The sequence below is a fragment of the Canis lupus genome, chromosome 7, assembly GCF_011100685.1.
Source record: "Canis lupus familiaris isolate Mischka breed German Shepherd chromosome 7, alternate assembly UU_Cfam_GSD_1.0, whole genome shotgun sequence".
Classification (NCBI taxonomy): Eukaryota; Metazoa; Chordata; class Mammalia; order Carnivora; family Canidae; genus Canis; species Canis lupus.
The window spans coordinates 67,885,926-67,910,680 of record NC_049228.1 but is presented as its reverse complement, the minus strand read 5'-3'; positions in this window follow the sequence as shown (position 1 = coordinate 67,910,680).

The following is a 24,755-nucleotide window of genomic DNA, read 5'->3' as shown; positions in this document are numbered from 1 at the left end:
TTTATTTAACTAATTGCCCTCTTGGTAGCCAGGTATTTATAGCCTTAAATTGTTTACTTTTTTAGAAATATCACTGTGGGAATCATCTCATGGTCATTTTTCTCACAACACAGCAATTTATTCTTGTCACAAAACTGGTATTTTGTGGTAAATGGGTTCACCCTAATGACCACAGCTCAGCACTAATTAGCATTTTTTAATATTTAATTTATTTATTCATGACAGACAGAGAGAAAGAGAGGCAGAGACACAGGCAGAGGGAGAAGCAGGCACCCTGCAGGGAGCCTGACGTGAGACTCGATGCCGATCCCCGGTCTCCAGGATCACACCCCAGGCTGAAGGTGGCACTAAACTGCTGGGCCACCGGGGCTGCCCAATAACTAGCATTTTAATAAAAGGTACAATAGTGAACAAATACATGCATCCTCTTGCTAGCAAAGGTATAAATACAAAAATCAGTGTGGGATTTAACTTCTTAATATAAAACCTAAAAAGTTTAAGGAACTTTTAAAAAGATGAGAATTTAGGAAGAAAAATACTTATCTTCTGACTGAACCTCAAGGGCAATAGGCAAACTCTTTTTTTTAATATTATGTTATTTAGAATTTGTTAGTGCTTGCTTCGGCAGCACATATACTAAAATATATAGAATTTGTTATTTAATATTATGTCATTCTCAAACCCAAGTTAGAGAATTGATGATTGCCTTCATGTTCACTGTGTTTTCCTGGAGGGGTCAGAGTTGTAGGGTTGGTGTCTCCCACTACCAATACTTCCCTTTTCTTCTAGGATAAATCTGTGGAATTCTTCTAGAAAGTTCCATAAGGATCATCTAGTGTAACCTTTCATTTCACAGATGAGAAGGAAAGCCAAGAGATGCCAAAGGACTTTTCCAAAGCTACACAGGCAAAGCTAGAACCTAAAACTTCTGACAACATATAAAATGTTCTTTCCACTATACTAATCTGCTTCATATAGAATTTGTGTTTCTAGCTGTCTTTTAGATAAACTTGACCACTGTTGTGTAAGTGAGGCAAAAAGAGTTCTACCATAACTATAAGCGAACAAAGAACTAACTGTTGCCTCTGAATTTTAACTAAGATTCTTGGGGTTTTTTTCTTGGTTTCTACAGAAAAAGAATAGAAATTTTTATAAATCTATTCCTATTCCTATTATTTTTCAAATATATTTTATTTCTTAACTCCATCCAGAAACTGGAAGTCTAGAAAACCTTTACTTTATCAAAATGCTATGTGATTTTATAATTTTGATTGTGTAAGAAAGAATAATCTATGATCCTTAGGCCACACACTCTAAATTCTAAACACACAGACATTTATATCTTAAGTTACATTTTATTAAGTTTGCTAACTTATCCCTTTCAAACTCTACTCTGAATTCTCACCAAAGACTCTTCCTTTCTAAATGCCAAAACAGAATTTCACAAAAATGGACCTAATAGTGTTTAGAGGTAAAATGGTGAGATGCCCTAGGATTGGTTTGTTTGTTTGTTTGTTTGTTTGTGATATAATTGACAGATAACATTATATTACTCTCAGGTGTGCAACATAACAATTCAATATATGTGTATATTATCTAGTTAAGACCCATTGCCACACATAGTTACAAAACTTTTTTCTTGTGATAAGAACTTTTAAGATTTACTCACTTAGCAACTTTCAAATATACAATAATGTTATTAATTATAATCACCATGCTGTACACTACATTGCCAGGATTTATTTATTTTATAACTGGAAGTTTGTACCTTTTGACCCCTTTCACCCATTTCATCTACTTCCACTGCCAGTCCCTGACAACCACCAGTCTTATTCTCTGCTATCTAGGAGCTCAGGTTGTTTTTGTTTTGTTTATTTATTTGTTTGTTTTAGATTGTTTTATATCTCCCCCGCAAATGAGATCATTTGGTAATTTTCTCTTATCTGATTTCTTTCACTTAGCATAATGCCCTCAAGGTCTATAAATGTTGTTGCAAATAATGCCCCAGTCTTTATACAAAGAAACAGAGAAGGATATTTAGAGAGCCAAACACTTCCCAAAAAAATCTCATAAAATACTTTTTAAAACATGGATATGATATCATACAAAACTTAGAAAGGAATTTCTAAAAGGCAGAAGTGAGAAATTAGCACAAGTGAGTGGCAAGGAATACAGAAAAAGAGAAGATTATGAATACTCTATTCATCAAATAATTGGGGGAAAAGAAATTGCATATCATAATTTAATTGTCATAAGAATGTTTGGTCATAATTTTTGTTCAGTTATTATCAGAGGTGATTGTATATGTATTACTACTATATGACATTACAACAACAACAACAACAACAACAAAATCCTACTGCCTAATTTAAGGAAAGAAAATTACTCAAATAGGGATCCCTGGGTGGCGCAGTGGTTTGGCGCCTGCCTTTGGCCCAGGGCGCAATCCTGGAGACCAGGGATCGAATCCCACATCGGGCTCCCAGTGCATGGAGCCTGTTTCTCCCTCTGCCTGTGTCTCTGCCTCTCTCTCTCTCTTTCTCTCTCTCTCTCTCTATCATAAATAAATAAAAATTTAAAAAAAGAAAATTACTCAAATACAAACAGAACAGTGAGTTAATGTGCACTCCAGAAGATACCATGATCTAGCCAATATTTTCTATAGTAACTACATGATTCCCAGATAATAAACTTTTTCCATAAGGAAAGAATTCCCCTAATGGCCATGCATGTGACTCTTAAATTGCTAGAGGATTTCAAGATGTCCAGCCCAGACTCAGCATCTCCAAACAATAAAAAGTGTATAGAATGTACAAGTGTCAGGTTCAGACAGGTCAGAAACAAAGACCAAGAAGATCAACCAAGATGGTATAGTCAAGGTAAGAAGAAACCCAAAGACTGGAGAAATGGAAGGATAGAAGGTAAAGGAAGGTAATCCAGATCCCAGGGTAAGGTATCAGGAGGCAAAAAAATAGTGACTCAGGCAGAAGTCCTTTTCCTGGTAGATCAGACCCTTCCCAACCTGGTTCTCATTTGCCTCTTCAGCCTCATGCCTCAGAAATACTCACACTGTCACAGTTCTGTGCCTCTGTTTGGCATTCTCTTTCTTAATTCACTCAGAAAATTTAACTCTCCTCAGGACAGAATTCAATATCACCCCCACACACACAAATAAATTGGCTTTGAATATGCCCAGGAGGCTTGGCCACACCATCATAATGCTCCCAATGTACTTTATGCAAACCAGCATCATAACATGTATTGTTATATTTTAGCTGCTTGTGTGGCAAGTGACCCCATTTGCTAAAATCTCCCTGAGAGCAGGTACTGCCTCTTAATCACTGATTTCCCAAAAACACCAAGAACACAGTGCCTAATGCATCACAAGTTCTCAAATATTTGAATAAATGAACTCCTCTATAATAACACTTATGTTCTAATATAATGATTTATATTCTGTATTTCCTTAAGAATAGAAGCTATCATATTCATTCTCTTCCTCTAGTGCTTAGCTCAAGTTCTGCCAAAGTACATATGCTCAATAAATATTTAACAAATTAGCAAATGAGTGAAAAGCTCTTCTTCAATTGTTTATACAGACCAAGTCTAAGAAGAATTATACAAAGTCCCAAAAGGTGCTTTGAATATTGGAATAACAACAGCAATATAAGAGACACAGCAACTTATTAGCTGTATCTCCTCAATCAATCTCTCTGTGCCTCAGTTAAGGTCACTAGCTATAAACTGGGGATAGTCATACCTAGTGTTATTAATAGTAATAGCATTGTCGTGAAGATTGGAAGATTACCTAACACATAGAAAGCACTATCACAGTATCGTTACTGCTCCTGCTGCTGCTGCTGTTAGAGCTCTGAATTAGCAAGGAAAGTTTTAAAATGAGAGTAAGTGAGCAGCAATCTATCAAGAAGGGCTCATGTCTCTTCTTATTAAGCAGAGTAGAATTGACCAAAACACAAAGGAAGCAATCAAAAGTCCCAGCCATAAAATATATTGGCCATTTGACTTTGCTTATATCATTCACCAGTATATATGTCGGTAACATCTTTATTCATTCAATAGATACATGTGAGCAACTACTATGCAAAATACTAGAGGTACTATGGTAAACAATACACACATGAAGGGTTACAGACTAGTGAACCCAATTCCTTCCACTCTAAAATGAGAGTGTTATTCTGAAGATTCAAGATAAGAGTATCATCTCCTGGTGTGCTTGCGTGGTTCAGTTGGTTAAGCTTTGCATGCTGCTCAGGTCACGATCTCATGGTCCTGGGATTGAGCCCCATGTCAGGCTCCCTGCTCAGCGGGGGGTCTGCTTCTCCCACTCCCTCTACTTCCTCCCCCCTGCTCATGCTCTCTCTCTCTCTCTCTCTCTCTTTCATGAATGAATGAATGAATAAATAAATAAATAAATAAATAAATAAAATTTATTTTATTTATTAATAAATCTTTTTAAAAAAAGACTATCATTTTTCAAACTACTTCCAAAAATTATGCCCACTTCTCTCCTCTGCTGGGACCTGCTATACTAAGCCAGTGTTAGTAATGTGGCTATGGTGTGTCCACCAAGTGTATAACTAGAGGGAAGGTAAAGAATAATTAGATTAGATGTTCTACGTGATTCATCCCACAGTTTCAGTATCATGAGTAAACCACACTGTAAAGTTATTACTCTAAGAGGACTTTATTGCCCTGAAACCACAGCCTTCACACACAACTATCAATTCACAAATACATACTGTTTGGTAAAAAAAATAAAAATTAAAAAAATTAAAAAAATAAAACATGAAACTAAGAAAACAGAATATTAAAAATCTGTCTTTTCTGCTGACAGAACAACGTCTATCCTTTTGTGAGTGAGTGAGTTTTCCACTCTTTGTAGATACTTATGTAAAAATAAAATAAATCATAAAGAAAATTAAAGGTTAGCAACACAGAAGAGTTAGATGTACAACAATAAAGCAAGCCTATGAAAATGCAGTATGGGTTTAAATGGAGAGAAGATATCTGGGAACCAAGAACCTATTAGTAAGCTACATGTTAAGAAAAGCCAGAATTGTATTCAGTACAGAGGCTGGGCAAAAAGCTGTTCAGTTAAGTGACACTGGTCAAAATAGTCCCACTAGTGTGGAAGTTGGGCATTAGAAAAGTTCTTTCAAGAGAAGAACAGTCACCAAAGTAATGTGCGAAAGGACAAATTAAATCTCAATAAATGAACAAAGTGCAATAAGGCCAAAAGAAAGATCAAGTGTTTTTCAAGTGATTGATGTGATTAAAGTTAGAACAATGAACATTCTGCTACTGAGATGCAAATTAGACAGTAGAAAAATTATGCACCATCATGATACTCTGACAAGTGTCTTAGATCTTTTTCCTTGAGAAAAGTAAAATATGCTATCTGATATGTATGTAAGCTCTACTTCACCTTTAAAAAACCTTCGTCTAAAGTAAGAAAAAAGTTACTTATCAACATGTCTAAAATACCAGCAAACTCTTTACTAAGTTTGGCAGCCCCATGATTGTGGTAATAATACAGATAAATTTTCCCTTCATAATGATAACACTTAAAAACAGAAGTGTAAATACTTCCACAAAGCTGGAATAGAGTGAGTAAATACCAAAACTCCTTTCTCCAAATTTTTAAGAACTATTTTACAAAACCATATTAAACATATTTGTGTATTCACACTTGTGTACATATATACCCTTACACATACAACAGTACTCAAAATTAATGTTAAAAGATTAATATGCACCAGATTCACATGCAACTTCCCACAAGATTCCACACTCATTGGAAAAGAGTTAGGAAGAGCATCCAACCAAAAGTCTGCAATCTAGGGGCACCTGGATGGCTCAGTGGTTGAACGTCTTCCTTTGGCTCAAGTCCTGATCCCTGGGCCCTGGGATCAAGTCCCACATCAGGCTTCCTGCAGGGAGCCTACTTCTCCCTCTGCCTATGTCTCTGCCTTTCTCTGTGTGTCTCTCATGAATGAATAAATAAAATCATTTTTAAAAAGTCTACATTCTAAACTAAAGTTGCACAACAGGAAGGTGAATAAGAGGAAGCCCCATCAACTCCTCATGCCCGCAGCAAGCAGAATTAACCCTTATCAAGAAAGTAAAGACCAGAACCATTCAATGGAGCCCGTAAAAAAGAATCTACTTTACACTGCCTCATCTCTGGGGTCAGTAGCCCTCAGAGAAAGTGCTGTGAAACAGACCTTTTCACACATTGCTGATAAAACTGTAAATTAAAAAACCGTTCAGGAGATTTATCTAGCAATATGTTTTAAGAGTCTGAAAAAATGTTCTTTGCCTTTCACTCAATAAACTCAAAGCTTAAGAAAGAACCTTAAAGATGGGAAATAAGCCTAATTCATGGAACAAAAAATTGGGAACGACCTAAATATGCACTGTTATGTAAAATCTACCTAGTGGAATATCGTGTGTCCACTTAAAGTAAATACACATATGTAGACAGATAGATATATAAAATAAGAAATTTTATGCTCTATTATAAGTAAAGTAATAAAGAGGCAAAATTATTCATAATACATATTCACAATATGTAACATCTTTAGCTATGGGGCAGATTGGCCACACTAAAACCTTAAAAAGCTTATCAAACTCATAAAGCTAATCATTCCCATAACACTTCTCATCCCCATTCTTTTTTGCCACCTTCAGAAACCAAACTTCCAGCCCCACCATTATTAACCACTCAATTATTTCCATATAATTCTGTAGATCCTCCATCAAACTCTTGTCCCACTCCTTCCTGCCTTTCCAAATCCTTCCCTTCACCTTCTTCCATCCCTGAAAACACTATCCCTGGCAATTCTCTTCATTAGAGGCTGTTTCTTTTCTTTTTTTACCACTTGTACCTCAGAACTCCATGCTCCCCATTACCATCTATGTCATACCTCCTCTCTTCTACAAACTGCCCCATTATCACCAACAGATTACTATCTTATACTTCATGGTGTATTAAAATAGCTGTAATTAGATGAAATCTACATTTTTCCACCATCAATTCCACCAACTTACCTGTATTGCTACACATACCACCTTCTTACCTATTACAAGGTCAACAACCTCTCCACTTGTACTCGGAATCCATTCTGGCTTCTAAAGCATTTTGTTCATCCAATTCTCTCTAGCATCAATTTCCCCCTCTACTGCCTCATTACCATTTGGCAAACAAACATGACTTCATAACCTCCTCTTAAATTTCTTGAAGTAAACTTATTAAAATAAAGAGTGGTGCCTGGGTGCCTCAGTTGGTTAAGCACCCGACTCTTGGTTTCGGCTCAGGTCATGATCTCAGGGTCCTGGGATGGAGCCCCATGTCAGCTCCACACTCACCGCAGAGGGATCCTCCCTCCCCCTCTGCCCCTTCTCTATCTCAAATATAAATAAAATCTTTTAAATAAATAAATAAATAAATAAATAAATAAATAAATAAATAAATAAATAGAAAACATCCCTTTCTCCAGACTCTTCCAACTATGACCACGTTTTCCTCCCCCCCTTCATAGCAACATTCCCGAATATAATTAATTTCATTGTCTCCATTTCCTTTTTCTCTATGTATTCATATCAAGCTTTCCTCCTCACCACTCCACTGAAACATGATATATGAAGGTCAGCAAAGACCTCTATCCTGCCAAAACATCTCAGCAACATTTGACACAATTAGCCATTGCCTAGTTCTTGAAACAATGTCTACAATAGGCTTCTGAATACTACTCTTATCCAACTTCCCACATCCCTCACTGGCCACTTTTTTCTGCTTCTCTGAAGTGAGCAGGTCCTCACTGTCCACCAGCTTGCTAATTTTTAAAGTGTAAGGCCTCCATACACAGATTTCTGTACCGACAGCCTCTGCCTGAGGGAGCTCATCCAATCCCATAGCTTTAAATACCTCAAATGTAAGTAGAACAACTCTTAAAATTTGTATCACTGCCCCAGACTATATCAGAATCAGGATATTTGGCAGGAATCTCACGTGAAAACTGGTCAAAACAGAACTACTGATTCCCATTCTGTAGACACTTCCCACCCCTACCCCCAAACATTCTCCATATCTCAGGATCTGGTATCACAACTATCTAGGTACCTTGTCAAAACCCAAAAATTATCCTGACTCCTCTTCCCCTCAACCTCAGGTGAAATTCATCAGTAAGTTCTATCATATCAACCTCTAAAATGTATGCAGCATCTAACCATTTCTCATTGACTTTTCTGTTCTGCTGCAGGCCTGACCACCATTATTTTTCACCTGAACTAGTCAAATAGTTTCCTAGCTAGTTTCTCTATTTCTGCTCTTGCTCCCCTACAGTCCATTCTCCAACCAACAGCCAGAGTGATATATCTAAAGCATATATATGATCTTATGATTCCCCTACTTAAAATCCTCCTTAGGATTTTTTTTAAGATTTTATTTATTTATTCATGAGAGACACAGAGAGAGAGTCAGAGATATCAGCAGAGGGAGAAAGCAGGCCCCCTTTGGGAAGCCTGATGTGGGACTTGATCCCAGGACCCCAGGATCACAATCTGAGCCAAAGGCAGATGCTCAACCACTGAGCCACCCAGGTGCCCCCTGTTCAGGTTATTTAAAGCAGAATAAAATTCAACCTCTTTACCATGGACTTTGAGGATCTATATGATCTGGCTCCTGCTTCCCTCTGTCCTCATTTTGTTTTGTTTTCTACTTTTCTTACTATGATTTATACACACTTTTTTTCCTGTCCTCAAATCTGCCATCCCCCTTCCCAGGTCAGGGCCATGGTGCTTGCAGTTCCTACAGCTGGGAATGCTCTGTTACAACTAATTAATAATCATAATCATAATCATAATCATATCTCAAATTTACTAAGACTTCATAGGTACCAAGCCCCACGCTAAGAGCTTTATAGTATTAACTCATTTGTACTGGTCTGGGTCCTTTAAGAAGAAGATGCCAAAATAGAACCAAGCATGTAAGAAATTTATTAGGAGAGATATCTTCATGAGAAAATGAGGAGGGAGCAGGAAGAAGCCAGGAGAGCTGCCAGACCATGATGCAAGTCTGATCCCAGGTAAAGAAGAGAAGGAGCAGCCCTGGTGGCTCGGTAGTTTAGCGCCACCTTCAGCCCAGAGCCTGATCTTGGAGACCCAGGATCAAGTCCCACATAAGGCTCCCTGCATGGAGCCTGCTTCTCTCTCTGCCTGTGTCTCTGCCTCTCTCTCTCTCTCTGTGTGTGTGTGTGTGTGTGTGTGTGTGTGTGTGTGTGTGTTTCTCAAGAATAAATAAATAAAATATTTTTTAAAAATTAAAGAAAAGGAAGGAGGAAAGAGATAAGGAAGAAAGGAGATACATCTTAATTTGTCACACAAAAGTTTACCAAGGCTCAAGTCAAAGTCACCTGTAGAAGGAGTCCTATGTCTCTCAGGAATGGATCTACCTTCCTGTCTCCACCATGTTTGGTCGTTGGCTGAGCAAAGCCCTCACAGGAGCTGTCATCTTGGTACAAATGCAGTAATGGGCTTCATGGTGCAATGGCAATCTCTCCAGTCAGAAACCTGAAAGGCACATTCTCCTGGGCACCATATCTTTAATCTTCTCCAAAGCCCTATGAAGAAGGATTTATTCTTTCCATTTAAAGATGAGAAAATGAGGCACAAAAGGTCACCCATTTAGCATATGACAGAGCCAATGGGAAGATTCAGGTTGTGGGGCTCCAGGTCCCTCATACCAAATACCACCTCCTCAGAAAAATAAGATCCCAGAAAAAGCAAGGCCTTGCCCTCCCCCAAATTTTGCTTTATTTATTGTACCTTCTTAGCACATTTTAGTACATAAAATCATCAATTTTACATGTTTCACTTTGTCTTCCCTCCACTAAGATAGTAGACTTCCTGTAGATCTAGTTGGCAGAAGTGGGTGCAAGAGGGGGTAAAGTGAACAGTCAGGAATGATTCTCAGATTTCTAACTTTAGCAACTGAGTGGATAACAAGTTGAAAATTTTCCTAATTCAACAGCCAAAACCAAACATGAAAAAAACTCTAGACACACTCATATTAAAATCAAGAACACACTTAAAATCCCCTCTCTTACCTCTGTTTACTATAGACCCATCTAGAAGTTCTAAAAGAATAGAGCAAAAACTTTAACACGTTATGTCTTTTGGAAAGGAAAAAAAAAGGAGTGATTTTATTATCTACCTAATAAAATCCAAGAGAATTAACTAAAAAAAAAAGAAAAAGAAAAAGAAAACTAATATAAGTATACAAAGGACTTAGAGTTTTCCTAAATACTAATAGTAACTATTTAGAAGTACAATGGAGAAAAGATTACATTCATAATACAAATATATATATAATATTTGGCAATATGATTAACAAAATATTAAAACCTCTATGAAGACAATGACTAGACTTTACACCAAGAAATTTAAAATACTATTATATACAGAGGCCATATTCCTGAATAGATAAACTTAATAACTAAGGATGTAAATTCTTCCAAAATTAGTTTCCAGTTCTTCCAAAATGTAGTTTACAGATCTACTTCAGTTGTATATAAATATTAGCAGAAATTGTTTCAAAACATGATGGATGAATTCCAAAATTCTTTGAGACTGAATAATTAAAAAAAAAAAAGCAAAGACTATCAGGAATGGAGATATCTTACCAGATCTTAAAATGTATTACAAAACACAACAGCCTATAAATTCAACAGTCTGCAGCATGGTTCTATAAGAACTTTACAATCAAACTTATGACTATAAACACATAAAATGTAAAAATCTACTATATTTTATAGCATACATAAAACTTCTGTACATGAAAATACAGGCATACAGACTCGTAGAAGAAACCAACACATAGCACTCACTTAAAAGAGGAAAGGCAGGTCGTTATCTCAAGTCACATCTATTAACTTAAATAAAGATCCAAGTTAAAGATAAAATCATAAAACAACTAAAAATAAAAATAATACCTGATCTCATAAAAGAGAGATACATTTCTATGACAATATTGTAAAGGTATTAAAATCATTTTGAAAAATATTTAATAACTTTAGAAAACATGACTTAAGTAAGCAAAATCAAAATGACATAATAAAAAGAAAGCTCTCTATCAAAATAATTATTATTTGAGTCTTCACTATTGAAGAGAGAAGGAAAATTCATTGAAATATAAAAGTATTCTTTTATTAATTGGCCACTTACAGATGTTCCCAAATGTGCCTTTCTACTTAACTATACTGACCATTCTGGTAAAATAGATATAGATAGATGATAGATAGATAGATAGATAGATAGATAGATAGATAGATAGATAGTCAGTCAACCATAGCTATTTATCAGATGTATATATCCCCTGGGAAAATTAGTCCTTAGGAAAATTGATAAAGCTCTTGAGTGTTTTAACATAAATGGTAGTATATATATATATATATAAAGGATGCATGACAACAGACAATTTTGTCCAAAAAATTAAGCTAAAACACCTGATTGATTTCTTGTTTTTCATTAACAATGAATTGACAGGTAAAACTAACATTAATTGTCAGTTGGTGTTCATATGTTGTTTTCATTTTCATCTTGTTTTTCAACACTAAGTTCCAATCAAACCTTTTCCCCACTTTGGCTGACAAAATTTTAAGATGGCTCCAAGATTCCTGCCCACTGTTATACCTATACCTAAAGATAAGATAGTTTTCTCATGACTATTGTTGTACTATGTAGCAGAAGGGATGCTGCAGATTAATTAAGCTCTCTAATTACTTGACATTGAGTTCATGAAAAAAGAAATTATCCTGGTGGACCTGACTTACTCAGGCAATCCCTTAAAATGGACTGGAGGGATTGGAATTGTAAGAGACATTCTCTTCCTAGGACTGGAGAGGCAAAATGCCTTAGTGTGAAGAGGGCCATGTGGCAGAACACAGAGGGCAGCCTCTAAGAGCTGAGAATGGCCTCCAGTTGGCAGCCATAAGGAAACCAGGAACTTTACTCCTACATCTGATAGAAACTGAGTTTTGTCAATCACCAGTGACCTGGGAAGAGGCCCCGAGGTCCATATGAGATTGCAGCCCCATGTGACAGATACCTTGACACCCACCAAGTGAGACACTGAGCAAAGGACCCAACAAAAACCCAGATTTAAGATCTGTGTAAACTGTGAAATAATTTGTGTGTTGTTTTAAGTTACTAAATTTGTGATAATGTGTTACACAACAGCAGAAAAGCAAGACTCCTACTTTGACTATGACATTTTAATTCCCATCTTAAAGTATATATTCATATTAGATGTCACTTTTCTGGTACCAATTACCATGGATAATAAGGACCTTATATACTTGAGTGATTATTTGATAATTGTCTGTCTCTCTATCAGATTTCAAGCTCTGTAGGAGGCAGAAAGTATATCTGTTTTGCTCACCATTACAGCCTCACAGCCAGCACAGAGCAATTACTCAATATAAGTGTTGAATAAAATAATGTCCTCATTATTTGGTTTCATGTCTCTCATGAGCCCCTGAAAGTATCTGTTAGAAAGAAGAAGAAAGAAAGAAAGAAAAAAGAAAGAGAGAGAGAGAGAGAGAGAAAGAAAGAAAGAAAGAAAGAAAGAAAGAAAGAAAGAAAGAAAGAAAGAAAGAAAGAAAGAAGGAAGAAAGGAAAATGCCTCTATTCTCTCTTCAAAGAATACACGTGAAAATCTGGAAAATACAACATGCAAGAGACTCATCTGGCAACCCACAATCAGAGAAATGCTTTGGCCCTGTGGGAAGGCACTGAGCAGTCTTGGGTAAAGCTGCCAATAATGCCAGGCTGCAAAAAGCAGCTTCAGCTATGAGCCTAAAGCCAGATGTTCCAGACACATCAGCTCTGCCTCCATTCATCGCCTGCCTCTCCAGCTCCTGACAGCTAGACATCTGCTCTTTGGTAATGAAGATTCCACACTATGCACCTCTAAGACAGCCCACTTTCAGGCACAATGTCTATTGCCTCAGCTCATCTGGATGCAATACGGAACACTGCTCAGCCAGTGTCCTTTGTTGGCCATTCTTTGCCCCATAGGACCTCTGAGCTGTTCTTGCCTCCCAGTTTTACCACTTCCACATATCTTCTCTTTACCATCAAATGCTACACTCCCCAAGACTGGGCTTTTTGCCTTAGTTCCTCAATTTCTGCCTTTTTTTAAGATTTATTTATTTATTTATTTATTTATTTATTTATTTATTTATTTTAGAGAGAGAGAGAGAGAAAGAGAGAGAGAACGTGGTGGGGGGGGCACAGAAGGAAAGCGAGAATCTCAACCAGACTCCCCAATGACCAGAGAGCCCAGTGTGGGGCTCGATATCACAACCCTGAGATCAGATCTTACAGCCCTGAGATCATGACCTGAACTGAAACCAAGAGTCTGACCCTTAACCACCTGGGCCACCCAGGCACCCCTCAATCCCCATCTTATGCTGCTATTCACTTCCCAACAGCCTGAAGCCCCATCTCTGAACTCTAATCTGGTCACTTGTCCATAGATTGTTGTGTCCTCCTCCAGCCTGGATTGACGACACTGGATTCCCCAGCCTGGGCTTCAGATAGAAAGTCTGTGTCATGGTTACTCAAGCCCAGCTGGGCTGCCCTTTGACTGTACTATGCCAGTGCTCAGTCAAGACTGCACTCCTACCTACTTCCACCATTATTTCACAGAAAATAAGTCTCCAACCTACTTTGACCTCCTTTTCTCCTTCTTATCCACCTCTTTTTGCCAGGAGAAACCAGAAGACTTGCAAACTCTGTCACTCCACATCCCAGTGTGATATAATAAGGAACCCCACATAGTAGGGAATATTCTCACATATAGATCTCAACAAAGAATTCATTCATAATTAGACACATTTTAAATTTGTTTTTATATTACCTAAAATTGTAAGAATATTTATTCTGTGCCAACCTTACCTCATTGCCTCATGTCAAATACCACCTCATGAGCATTTTATATTGGTGGAAATTTAAATTTAACATTTATATAAGTATTTTCACTATTACTATACTATACTATACTATTTCACTATTACTATACATCTACCTAATGTCTTCTGAAAACATAATTTCAGGTTTTATTAAATGTATTTTAAGCATTTTTTTCTGAAGACATTTGACCAGTAATGTAATAAAATAAAGTTTAAATTTGTTAGCAAGTTTTTTTTTTGGACATATATTCTTTCACATAATAATCTCTTTTCAACACACTGCTTTCTGCACATGTCATATTCATAAAGTGAAATACCAAGTTTGATGGCAATTAGTGGCTTTCAAAACCGCTAATATTTAATGAGTTCAACCTAAGGTATCAAACCTTAATTAATCAAAATATAAATTGTTACTCCCATTACAACTACTATATATTTATTTATAAAATGTATAAAAGCTGTATGTGTAGTTTTCTGCCTTCTATAGTCAATTAACTACCTGGTATCTATTAATTTTCTTTCCTAAAATTGGCCACAATTTAAAAGCAAATTTTGAACAACTTAAAATTTATTTTTTTTTTGAACAACTTAAAATTTAAATACAAAACCACTTTCATAGGCATTATTTCAAGATGTTAATATCCTTTTTTCCCTTTAGTAACCAAGATATTATCTTTGAACATCATTAACTAGTTTCACGAATCCTTTCAGGAATTTAAATTTTTTTTAATTCTTTTTAAGATTTTATTTATTTATTCATGAGAGACACAGAGAGTCAGGGACACAGGCAGAGGGAGAAGCAGGCTCTCTGGGGGGAGCCCCTTGCAGGAGTCAGTCCCAGGACTGCAGGGATCAGCCCTGAGCCAAAGGCAGACGCTCAACCACTGAGCCACCCAGGTGCCCCTGATTTTTTAAATTTTTAAAAAACTTTCAACCTTACTACATAATAGACTTAACTGGGGAGCTTTTAAAAGGCCCACCACCAAAGTCCTTGATCCAAGAGGTCAGACATAGGACCCAAGTATTACCATTTTTGAAAACTCCCCAGGTGATTCTAATGCCTAGCCCGTCTGAAGACTGCTGCCATACTGTAACCACAGACACAAGATGAAAGTTAGGTGTGAGGTAATTCAAGAAGCACAGAATGGTGGTAAAAGATACTTGTTAAGGCTGGCCTAAGGACTAGGCTCTACCCAATGCTCCTACTTCTGCCATGGGTGTACTCTCTGAGTATTCTGCAGGCCTAGACACCCCCATTTAGGAGAGAAAGGACACTTCTACCACTGGTAGGACAATGCTGTCTCCAGGTGTGTTGAGATGAGAAACAGACCCAGCTGATGGAAGTTCAGAGATGGTGTTTGAGGTTCCCCAACACCTTGCTCTACCTGTTGTGTCACATGTCCTGTGTTTACTGAAGGAGGGATGACTGGTTCTAGAGAAGCATTTTCTTCACTTATTTACACAGAGATATCCTACTCAGACATACTCTTTCTCTCTCTCTCTTTCCCATCAACCTCTTTGGTAGAATGTTTTCACTTATTTTTCTGAACACAATACATATTAGAAATTGTTATTTATTCATATTTATGGAAATGGTCTCAGGTTATCTCAGATTCCCTTTAGCATACATTCCCCACTGCAGCTCCTTAGTTGCTCCACTTCAAGTACTAAGGGTTTTCATGCTCTCTTTACATCCTTTCCCTCTAAACCTATTCTTAACAGGTGATATAACAAGTCACCTTAACACTAGTGTGTGTTGAATTCGATATATTCTCTTTAGACTCCAAATCTAATGGTGGAACTAAAAGTTTTGTCCTCTTTTTAAAAGGATTATATACAAGCAAAGGATATTTCTTTTGAATGGGTAGTCCTTCCTGGCAAAACTGAATCAACACCCAACAGGGAGCCATTGACTCCTACACTCCATACTAAGATTACCAGTAAGCTAAGTGTTCATTAAAATCATAATATTAGATGGAGAGATAAAGAAAGGAAAAAAATTGACCTTTAATTTGGTTCATTTGCTTTGATCCAAACAACTGAAGAAAACTGGATTGCTCCATTCCACTGTTCCCACATCATCTTTTCAAAATTGTCCAATTAAAACTATTTTGCACAATGTAGGAAATGAAACCTTGTAGAGAAAGGACCAAGAAATTATCAAACTTCATTTTCAAATATTTCCATCCTACAAATATTATGCTAAAGAAAATCATTTTAATTAGAAAAACACATGGGAAAACTCATAATAAGCACTAAGTAACTAGGTTTGCAGAGATTTTTCTCCAGGCATGGAGCTTCAATGTCAATAAATCAAGCCAGAGAAGAATTTCTGAGATGTATTGTTACTGATTTCTCACCAAAAAGGGGGGCCATTTAAAAGAGAAACATCATTCACTTTTACTGGAACACCCAACTTGAGCCAAATGTAATCATATTTACCTTCTTTATTTTCCTTAAAATATTATTTTGGTCAAGAAATTGTTTTTCCTTTATGCAACATCAGCCTTACTTATTCTTTGCCTAATAAATAATTTCTTCCTCTATTCTCATGTCATAAGAAATGGTAGCTGTATATCATGTATACACCATGCACCCATTTGTACATTAGCCAGAAGCAAATGTATTTCTAAGTGCTTCTGTGAGTCACCAAAGATGCTATCTAAGATTAATGTGTCTCCATCATTAACCTTGACTTACAAAACTTCTATCACTAAGGGAATATTTTTTAAACTCTTATGTGTACTTTAATTAATACATTTTTTAAAGGAAACTTCAAATTTAACTTATCTGCCAAGACAGAAGAAATTCTCATCCAAAACTGTGTATGTGTTAAATATATATACATAATATTCACAGACACACTTTTACACTTTTTCTAATTTCTTTCATCAATTAATATTTATAAGCATAATAATTTGGAAGTCAATCTGAGACAGGGATACAATCTCTAGATAAGACAACACAGATGGTGGCATGCATTCTTGCAGACTATTTTTACATTGACTCTCTTACAGGCAATCTGTTTTATCAGCTTTCCAATGGATCCACAGTCAGAAGAACTCCAAAAAAGAAAATTCCAAGATTCTAAAAACACTTGGCTGTGAACAGACTTAGTGGGCATAGCTTCTCTGTTTGCCAAGTCTCTGGGATACAAAGAACTAAAAATATAGCCCAGCATTTCCTTCCCCCAACCTGTTTAAGCATCTTGTTACTGTATTGCTATATACTAATGTAGTCACTACCAAACTGACTCTGCTGCAAGTGGATGCATGAGCTTTGGGCTGTAACGATAATAAAAATGCTACACAGTGTGATGAAAATGTATTAGGCATAAGAGCTATGCGATCAATGAGCGGATTAACAAATAGGATGACACACACAAGCAATATCATAGGGTCAGGGTTCAGGAACAATCTGGCTGTACGCTGTTATCTCAAAATGATCACAAGTAGACCAGACATGGAGCCTATTTGTTATACGCATATAGTAAATGAATATGTAATCGCTAGGGTAACATTAAGAGAACAGCCAGCTTCATGTCTAACCATTAATGATTGGTAATAAAAGTGACAGTGCTTGTTCAAGAGGCAAAAAAAAAAAAAGCTGTTTCCTATTGAAGGGAACGCAACACAATTTAGTCCAAAGCCATTCATCTATGCAAGGATAGTGCCAACCTTGCCTAATGCAAAATAAATGAGTCTGGGTCTAAGCTATGCTTTTAGTGGTTAAAGATGCCTATTTCAACCCGTCAAGGCTCTGAATGTTGAACTGTGGTAACACAAAGGCAAGAAAACAAGTTAAATACAAATAAGAAAGCATTACTAGAGATTCCAGGTTATTATTACTAATTAGAAATAATACTAGCACTTAGAATCACATACTAAGAGTCTTTTTTTTAGAAGATTTATTTATTTATTGATTGATTGATTGATTGATTGATTTAAGAGAGAGAGTGAGTGTGTGTGTGTGTGTGTGTGTGTGAGCAGAGGGAGGGGCAGAGAGAGAGGGGGTAGAAGATAAACAAGACTCCCTGCTGAGCACAGAGCCCACAGCACCTGGAGGCTCAAGGCCCAGGGCTTGATCTCTCAACCCTGAGATCCTGACCTGAGCCAAAATCAAGTCCAAGCCTTAACAAATTGAGACACCTAGGCACCCCACATACTAACAGTCTTAATGTCACTGTTTCTAGAAACGGAAGACTGAACTCTGTTAAATAGCCAAATAAAGAATTTCTTAAGAAGCTACTTCACTATTTTAATAAGTAACTAAATTAATAGGCACACTAAGTTGGAGCAATTGCGATATGCACAGGAAAACAAAATGAATTTTATTGGTTGGGGGAAAATGTTCAAACAAAATATTAATTCCTATGATTCCTTGAATTTCAACAATATCTGTTAAAAAGTGCTTCTGGGGACATAATACTAACATATAGTATAAAAAAAAGGCAAATGTTTTCAAAAGGTTTAGAATGCAATCTGTCCACATAAATTAATGCTTTATTTTGGTTATATAACTTCATCTAATTATAATTGCATTTGAAGGAAACTTAATTTTCTAGGTCAAGAAAATTGCCATAGAAAGTCTAAAATTTCTCAGATCAGTGGCAAACTCACCAAAGAGGATATATTATTAGAGATACATACATGCTCATATACACAGCATTATCCTTCTTCTAAAATTACCAGCAAGAGTTCAAATATAGCCAGCCCCAAACATTGTGAAGGTAAAAGTGAAAAAAACACAATTGTCTTCTGGGTATGCAATCCCTTACATTTTTCTGATGACATAAAGGTAAGCCACCACACAATAGGGAAATTTTGAAGCAACACTTAACCAGGAAAACAAAATAGCCTGAAATGAATTATAAAGACCTTCCATGGTTACCAAAACTTTCATGGGAAAACTTGATTGCTATGCATTCATTTGATAGAGTTAAAAATACTCCAGCTGAATGGCATCATAAAGTGGCCTTCATGTTATCATCTTGACTTATAACCCATCTTAGTTCTAATATATAAGTGGTGTTCCAATTTTAGCCTGACAAATGTGGAAACACCAGTGAACTGTATATATAATGGGGTAAAAAACATGAAGCTAAGCAGCAAGATCCTTGTATTTTAGGTCTGTCTTGTCTCTACTAGCTGGCCTTCATAATGAAGATAACTACTCAACCTCTCAGTGTCTCTGTTTTCTCTACTGTAAAATGAGGCAGTTGAACTAGATGACCTCAAAATATCCTACCCCAGCTTTGATGATTTATTTTTTTTAATATTTGTTTATTTATTTATTTATGATAGACATAGAGAGGGAGAGAGGCAGAAACACAGGAGGAGGGAGAAGCAGGCTCCATGCCAGGAGCCCGATGCAGGACTCGATCCCAGGACTCCAGGATCACGCCCTGGGCCAAAGGCAGGCGCTAAACCGCTGAGCCACCCAGGGATCCCTAGCTTTGATGATTTAAAATAATACTTCAATCTACTCAAATATTTACCTATCCCACTACAAAATGCTTTCTAGAATAAAAAGTAAAACAACCAACAAGTATTTATTGAATGCTTAATAAGAGCTAGGTAAATTACCTAATTGTTGGGGAAAACACCCTAATCCAACACAATGCAATCTGAAAGAATGCTGGGTTTCAGTTTTAAAATTGTGTGTAAGTGTGAGGGGGGTAGGCATAAGACCTACAATTCTTACTTATTTGTATTCTGTGATGAACTGAAATGAGGCTTCAAATAAGAGAATTATTTATTTTATTAATGAAATGCACTACAGTGGTATTCCATGCTGTTGGTTTGCATAAAATTTGAAAATAATTTTAAAGCATTTCCCACTGTTTTTAAATGTTTCTTAAAATCTAATGAAATTTTATTCTGTAATTTTGAAAACCCAGTTACTCCAGCTTTTAAATACAAAATTAAATGTTTGTGGTGTTACCTATCCAGTAGTTCAAGAAAATACACTAAAATGTTCGTATTGTTTAAAATAAGACATCAACAGAGGAGAAAGAACTATACTATGAGATATATATTTTCAAATCAAATCATAGATATAAAAAATCCTGTTTCTTCTATAATTGGAAGCATAAAGTTATATCTGTGTTTGCTATTTATTTCTGCCCTTAAATTTGTCCAGTTTTACAAACTGTAAGTTATAATTTCCTCTGAATATCAGCCGAAGATTTAGGATAGCTCCACTATTAATAGAATATGTCAACCGATCTCTATTTATAAAGTCATCAAACCCCAGTTTGTTTCCACCTGACCAGGCTCCAAAAGGGTGAAAGCAGCAGGAAAGTTTGTATACTACAATACAGAGGAACTACAAATGGGTCAAGAGCAAACTGCATAGAAAGAGGCACAATGTGAGTGCCCATGTGTGGCAACTTGCTCGTCTAGACGCGTATAGAATAGCTAACTCACAAGGTAAAATTTCCAGATTATGCTAAAGCTTTATTTAATCCTTTCCCTATCATTCCTTCTGTGTGTTTCAGAATAATTTTTATAAATGATTATAAAATAAAATAATGTATGTGAATATATAAACAATACATATTGTAAAATAATATAATTATATGTTAATTATATATAATAATGTAATGATTGCCCTACACCAAGGAGATATGCCCAATAGATGTGCCTTTAATTTATGTATCTAGTTTATAGTTTTCTATATCTTCCCTTATAGTCATGCTAGCCATTATCTTTTCTTATTTCTTTATGCTATTTATTAGCTCTTCAACCTCTGAAATGTTTGTTAATGCTTTGTCTAAAGCAGAAACAAATTCTTAAGAGCCTAGAATTTTGTAGAGTCAAATACAAAATTCATAGGCTTTGATGCGTAAACTTTGTATCAACTGTTTACTTACTTATGAGTTTTGTCCTTATTCTTTCTGAGAATTATGACTCTATTTCAGAGTTGGGGTAGTCTAAATCTTATTACTAGACTGCATTAATATTATTATTTATGTATGTTTGTTCCCTGTAATCATCTTCTATCTGTTAAATCCTTTCTCAAGATTTAGGTTTTTTTCATTCTTGGCAAGTGTTGATATTTTAAAAACAACTGAACTGTAAAGTATGACTAAAAATTATTGGAAGATTTCACAGAAGTATTTTTAGAGGAGCAGGGGAACACTGTGGACACAAGATAACTATTTGCTATATAAAAGTTTTTCTAACTTGAAAATGCTCATAAAAATTACTGGCCAATACTAACAAAAATACAGATATTTCCATCATTTTACAGCCTTAGATTACTGACAATAAGAAAAAATAGATTATTCCATTCTCTTTAAACCAAAAGCATTTTACAACTCAAAAAAGTCTAAAGAACTACTACAAAGTAATATAAGGGGAGACTACTGCATTTTTATGAACATTTATTTTTAAGTTCAGAACCACAGATATGAAGAAAATCAAACAAATCAAACATCAACCCACATGTTAAATCAAGTGCAAATGTACCTTACCATATAGGATAGTGAGATACACTAAAAGTAATTAAGTTAATTATGTGGCCATCACAAAATCTTTTCTAGCGTATTCATTATAATTTTAAAGATGCTTCAATTCCATTTCCAATGGATCATCAATTTTTTTCTGACATTTTAGCTCTAGGCCTCTCTGCTAAGCTATTAAGTCAAGCAACTAATGATGTACAGAATGCAAAAATACATAAGGGGCATTATTACAATTAAAACATATTTTTTCAGTGCAAATTATTGTCCCATATAACTGCTTCATAAACCTGAGTTTAATAACTCAGAATAATAAAACATGAATCAGAATTAAAGATACAAAAATAAGGATGTTTTAGCTAGAAAAGTCATTCCCTAAGTTGATATTCTGTATCACTGCTTTGAACTATTATGACTATTTTAAAATTTAACACTCATAAGTCCATTTTATATCCAAGTTAAGGCAACTTCTCATTACCACCCAAGTTTAGGCAGTAATTTTGCCTAAATGCACTCAATAATCATATTAACATAAAACTATGAGTCTCAGACCAAAAAACTAATAGCTAAGAAATAAATAAAATCAGAAGTTTATTTTCTACTGATAAAAAATTAGAAGACATGAACCATCATGCACTAAGTAGCATAACATTAAAATATATCAAACAAAGCTTAACATAAATACAAGAAAAAAACTGAAAGAATCATAATTCATGCTATATTTCCTAAAAAGAATACATTATCCTTTAAAATGTCTCTAAAATACTTATAAAAAATAAATGGTAGTAGAAAACTTTAGAAAATTTGTTAGTTTTTAATTCCTGTATCAACTTCAGAGAAAAACTCAATAGAGTTGTAAAAGGATAAAGTATATAGGTTATACACTCTGACAATAATGCAATTAAATTATAAATTAACAATACAGTTTTAAATGAAAATTTCTGATTACTTTTTAAAAAACAAAACTGTATCTTATGTAACAAATATTTGATTCAAAAGGAAATATTACAAAGCTAAGAAGACTAAATTTATTCATTCAACATTCATTAGGCCCCTACTATATACCATATGCCGCACTTTGAAATCACAAAGAATGAGAAATCAGCAAAGCTTTCATAAGAATTAAAGTCAAATAAAATTAAAGTCAAATAAAAGAGAGGCATAAAAGAAGCAAAAAAACAAAAATAAAGTATATCACACATGCTCTAATAGAATGCACCAAGCGTAGTGAGTATCTAAGGCATTGAGGGGCTAATTGTACTTTGGCTAGGAAATAAGTTCCATGAAATAAATCATCTTTAAAATAATATCTTGAAATATGAAGTGTTAAGAGCACTATAGGGCTTGGTGACTTGAAATGGGACTCTTATGCAGTGGAAAAAGATGTGAATCATACTGGCAAGGTCAGGAGTGATGTAACGTTAATCTGAGTCTTAAAGGATGAACAAGAGTTTAGCAAATAAACAAGAGAATAAAGGAAAGAACATATAGAAACACAAAAATCACATGATATATTTAAGAAATTGCCACAAGTTATGATAAGTGAACCAGAAGTTTGATGGTCAAACATAGTGAAAGAAAAGGTTGAAGTGGTAGGAGGCACATATTAAAGATGTTATGGATGAGAAATTAGACTTTATCCAGGCATGGTGAGCATCCAACAACCTGCACATATCACCAATATGTGTTTGCTGAATCAATGTATTCATTACATATTGCTGTGTAACTATTTGCCCCAAAACTTTGATAGTTAAAACAATAAACAATTACTTCACAGAGTTTCAGAGGATCTGGAATCTAGGAGTGGGTTAGCTAGGTGGATACAGCTCAAAGTCTGTGGCTGGAGATTATGCTTTTGGTTTCACTCAAGTGGCTTTTGGCAGGAAGCTACGGTTCTTTTGCTTCCACAGACCTGTTCACAACATGGCTTCCTCCAAAGTAAGTGATTTGAGGAATGGAGAGTAAGCAAGCAACAAAACACTCAGGATGGAAGCTTCAGTCTTTTGTAACTTAATCTTAGAAATCATTTACCATTCCTTCTGTCATACGTTGGTCCCACTCACCAAATGAAATACAATGTGAATTAACAAGAGTTTGAATATCAGAAGGTGGCAATCACTAGAGATGATCTTGAAGTCTGATTACAACGGTGAAGAAACAGTTCCAAAGCAACAAAATCTTCTGGAGATCAGGGGCAAGGAAGATGCTGTGGGTAGCAAATTAGATCAAAAGTGACTATCAACTTTCACTCCTGGCCAAGATGAAAGGACCAGATTTATCTTCCCATGTGGGAAAAAAAAAAAAGTATATGAAACAAAGGTTTCAAAACATGAGGGAAAAGACAGTGATTCCTGAGAGATAAGAAACAAATGAGAGGAGTTTTAGGACTGCCCAGAGTACTGTCTGGAGAGAGTTTCCAGGGAATGTCACAAAAGGAGGGACCAAGGCAGACCCCAACAGTCATTCAGACTCAAGAAGATGGAGCTGAAAGGCTGGGGAGGGCAAAGTGACTAGAGTTTGCAGGGCAGAGTAATGAGAAGGAGAGAGTGCACCGGGGTACAGCTCCAGAAATCTTCAGGGGCTCCTCTCTGAAGAAAGTTCCGTTCCTACTCTTCAGCTGAGTACTGGTCATGCATGTATGGAAACTATCTAAGGCAGAAGAAATAACCAACTGAAAGGATAAGAAGTAACAATACTTAGAACTCACAGAGACCTGGGAATAACTCCTGTGTCCATAAGGTAAAAAAAAAAAAAAAAAATTTAGTCATTTACAAGATACTGGGTAGAAAGCTTCAAAGATTTTTGCCTCAAATAGTGAGGAAAACTTACACCAAGACTAACTGCTCTGATTCCACTTAGCCACATTCAAAAATATGACTGTGGTACTGCCTTCGAGGAATTTAATGACATACGAAAACAAAGTGCAAAAGTATCTACAGTAATAGAAAAACATCTGGCATCCAACAAGGTAAAATTCACAATGGGTAGTAACCAATCTAAAACTGTGGGGCAAAAAACAAAACAAAACAAAACAAAAAACTATGGGGCATGCAAAGAAGGTAAATATTCATAATAAGAAAGAAAAAAGATTAATCATCAAAACCAACCTAGAAATGACATTCAATAATATTATAATAGAATAGAAATAGTAATAACATAATTGAATTAGTAGACAAGAACATCAAAACAATTATTTTATGTCTAAAAAGATCACGTTAATTGGACACCTAAAAATACTTAAAAGACCTAAATTAAGGGGATCCCTGGGTGGCGCAGCGGTTTGGCGTCTGCCTTTG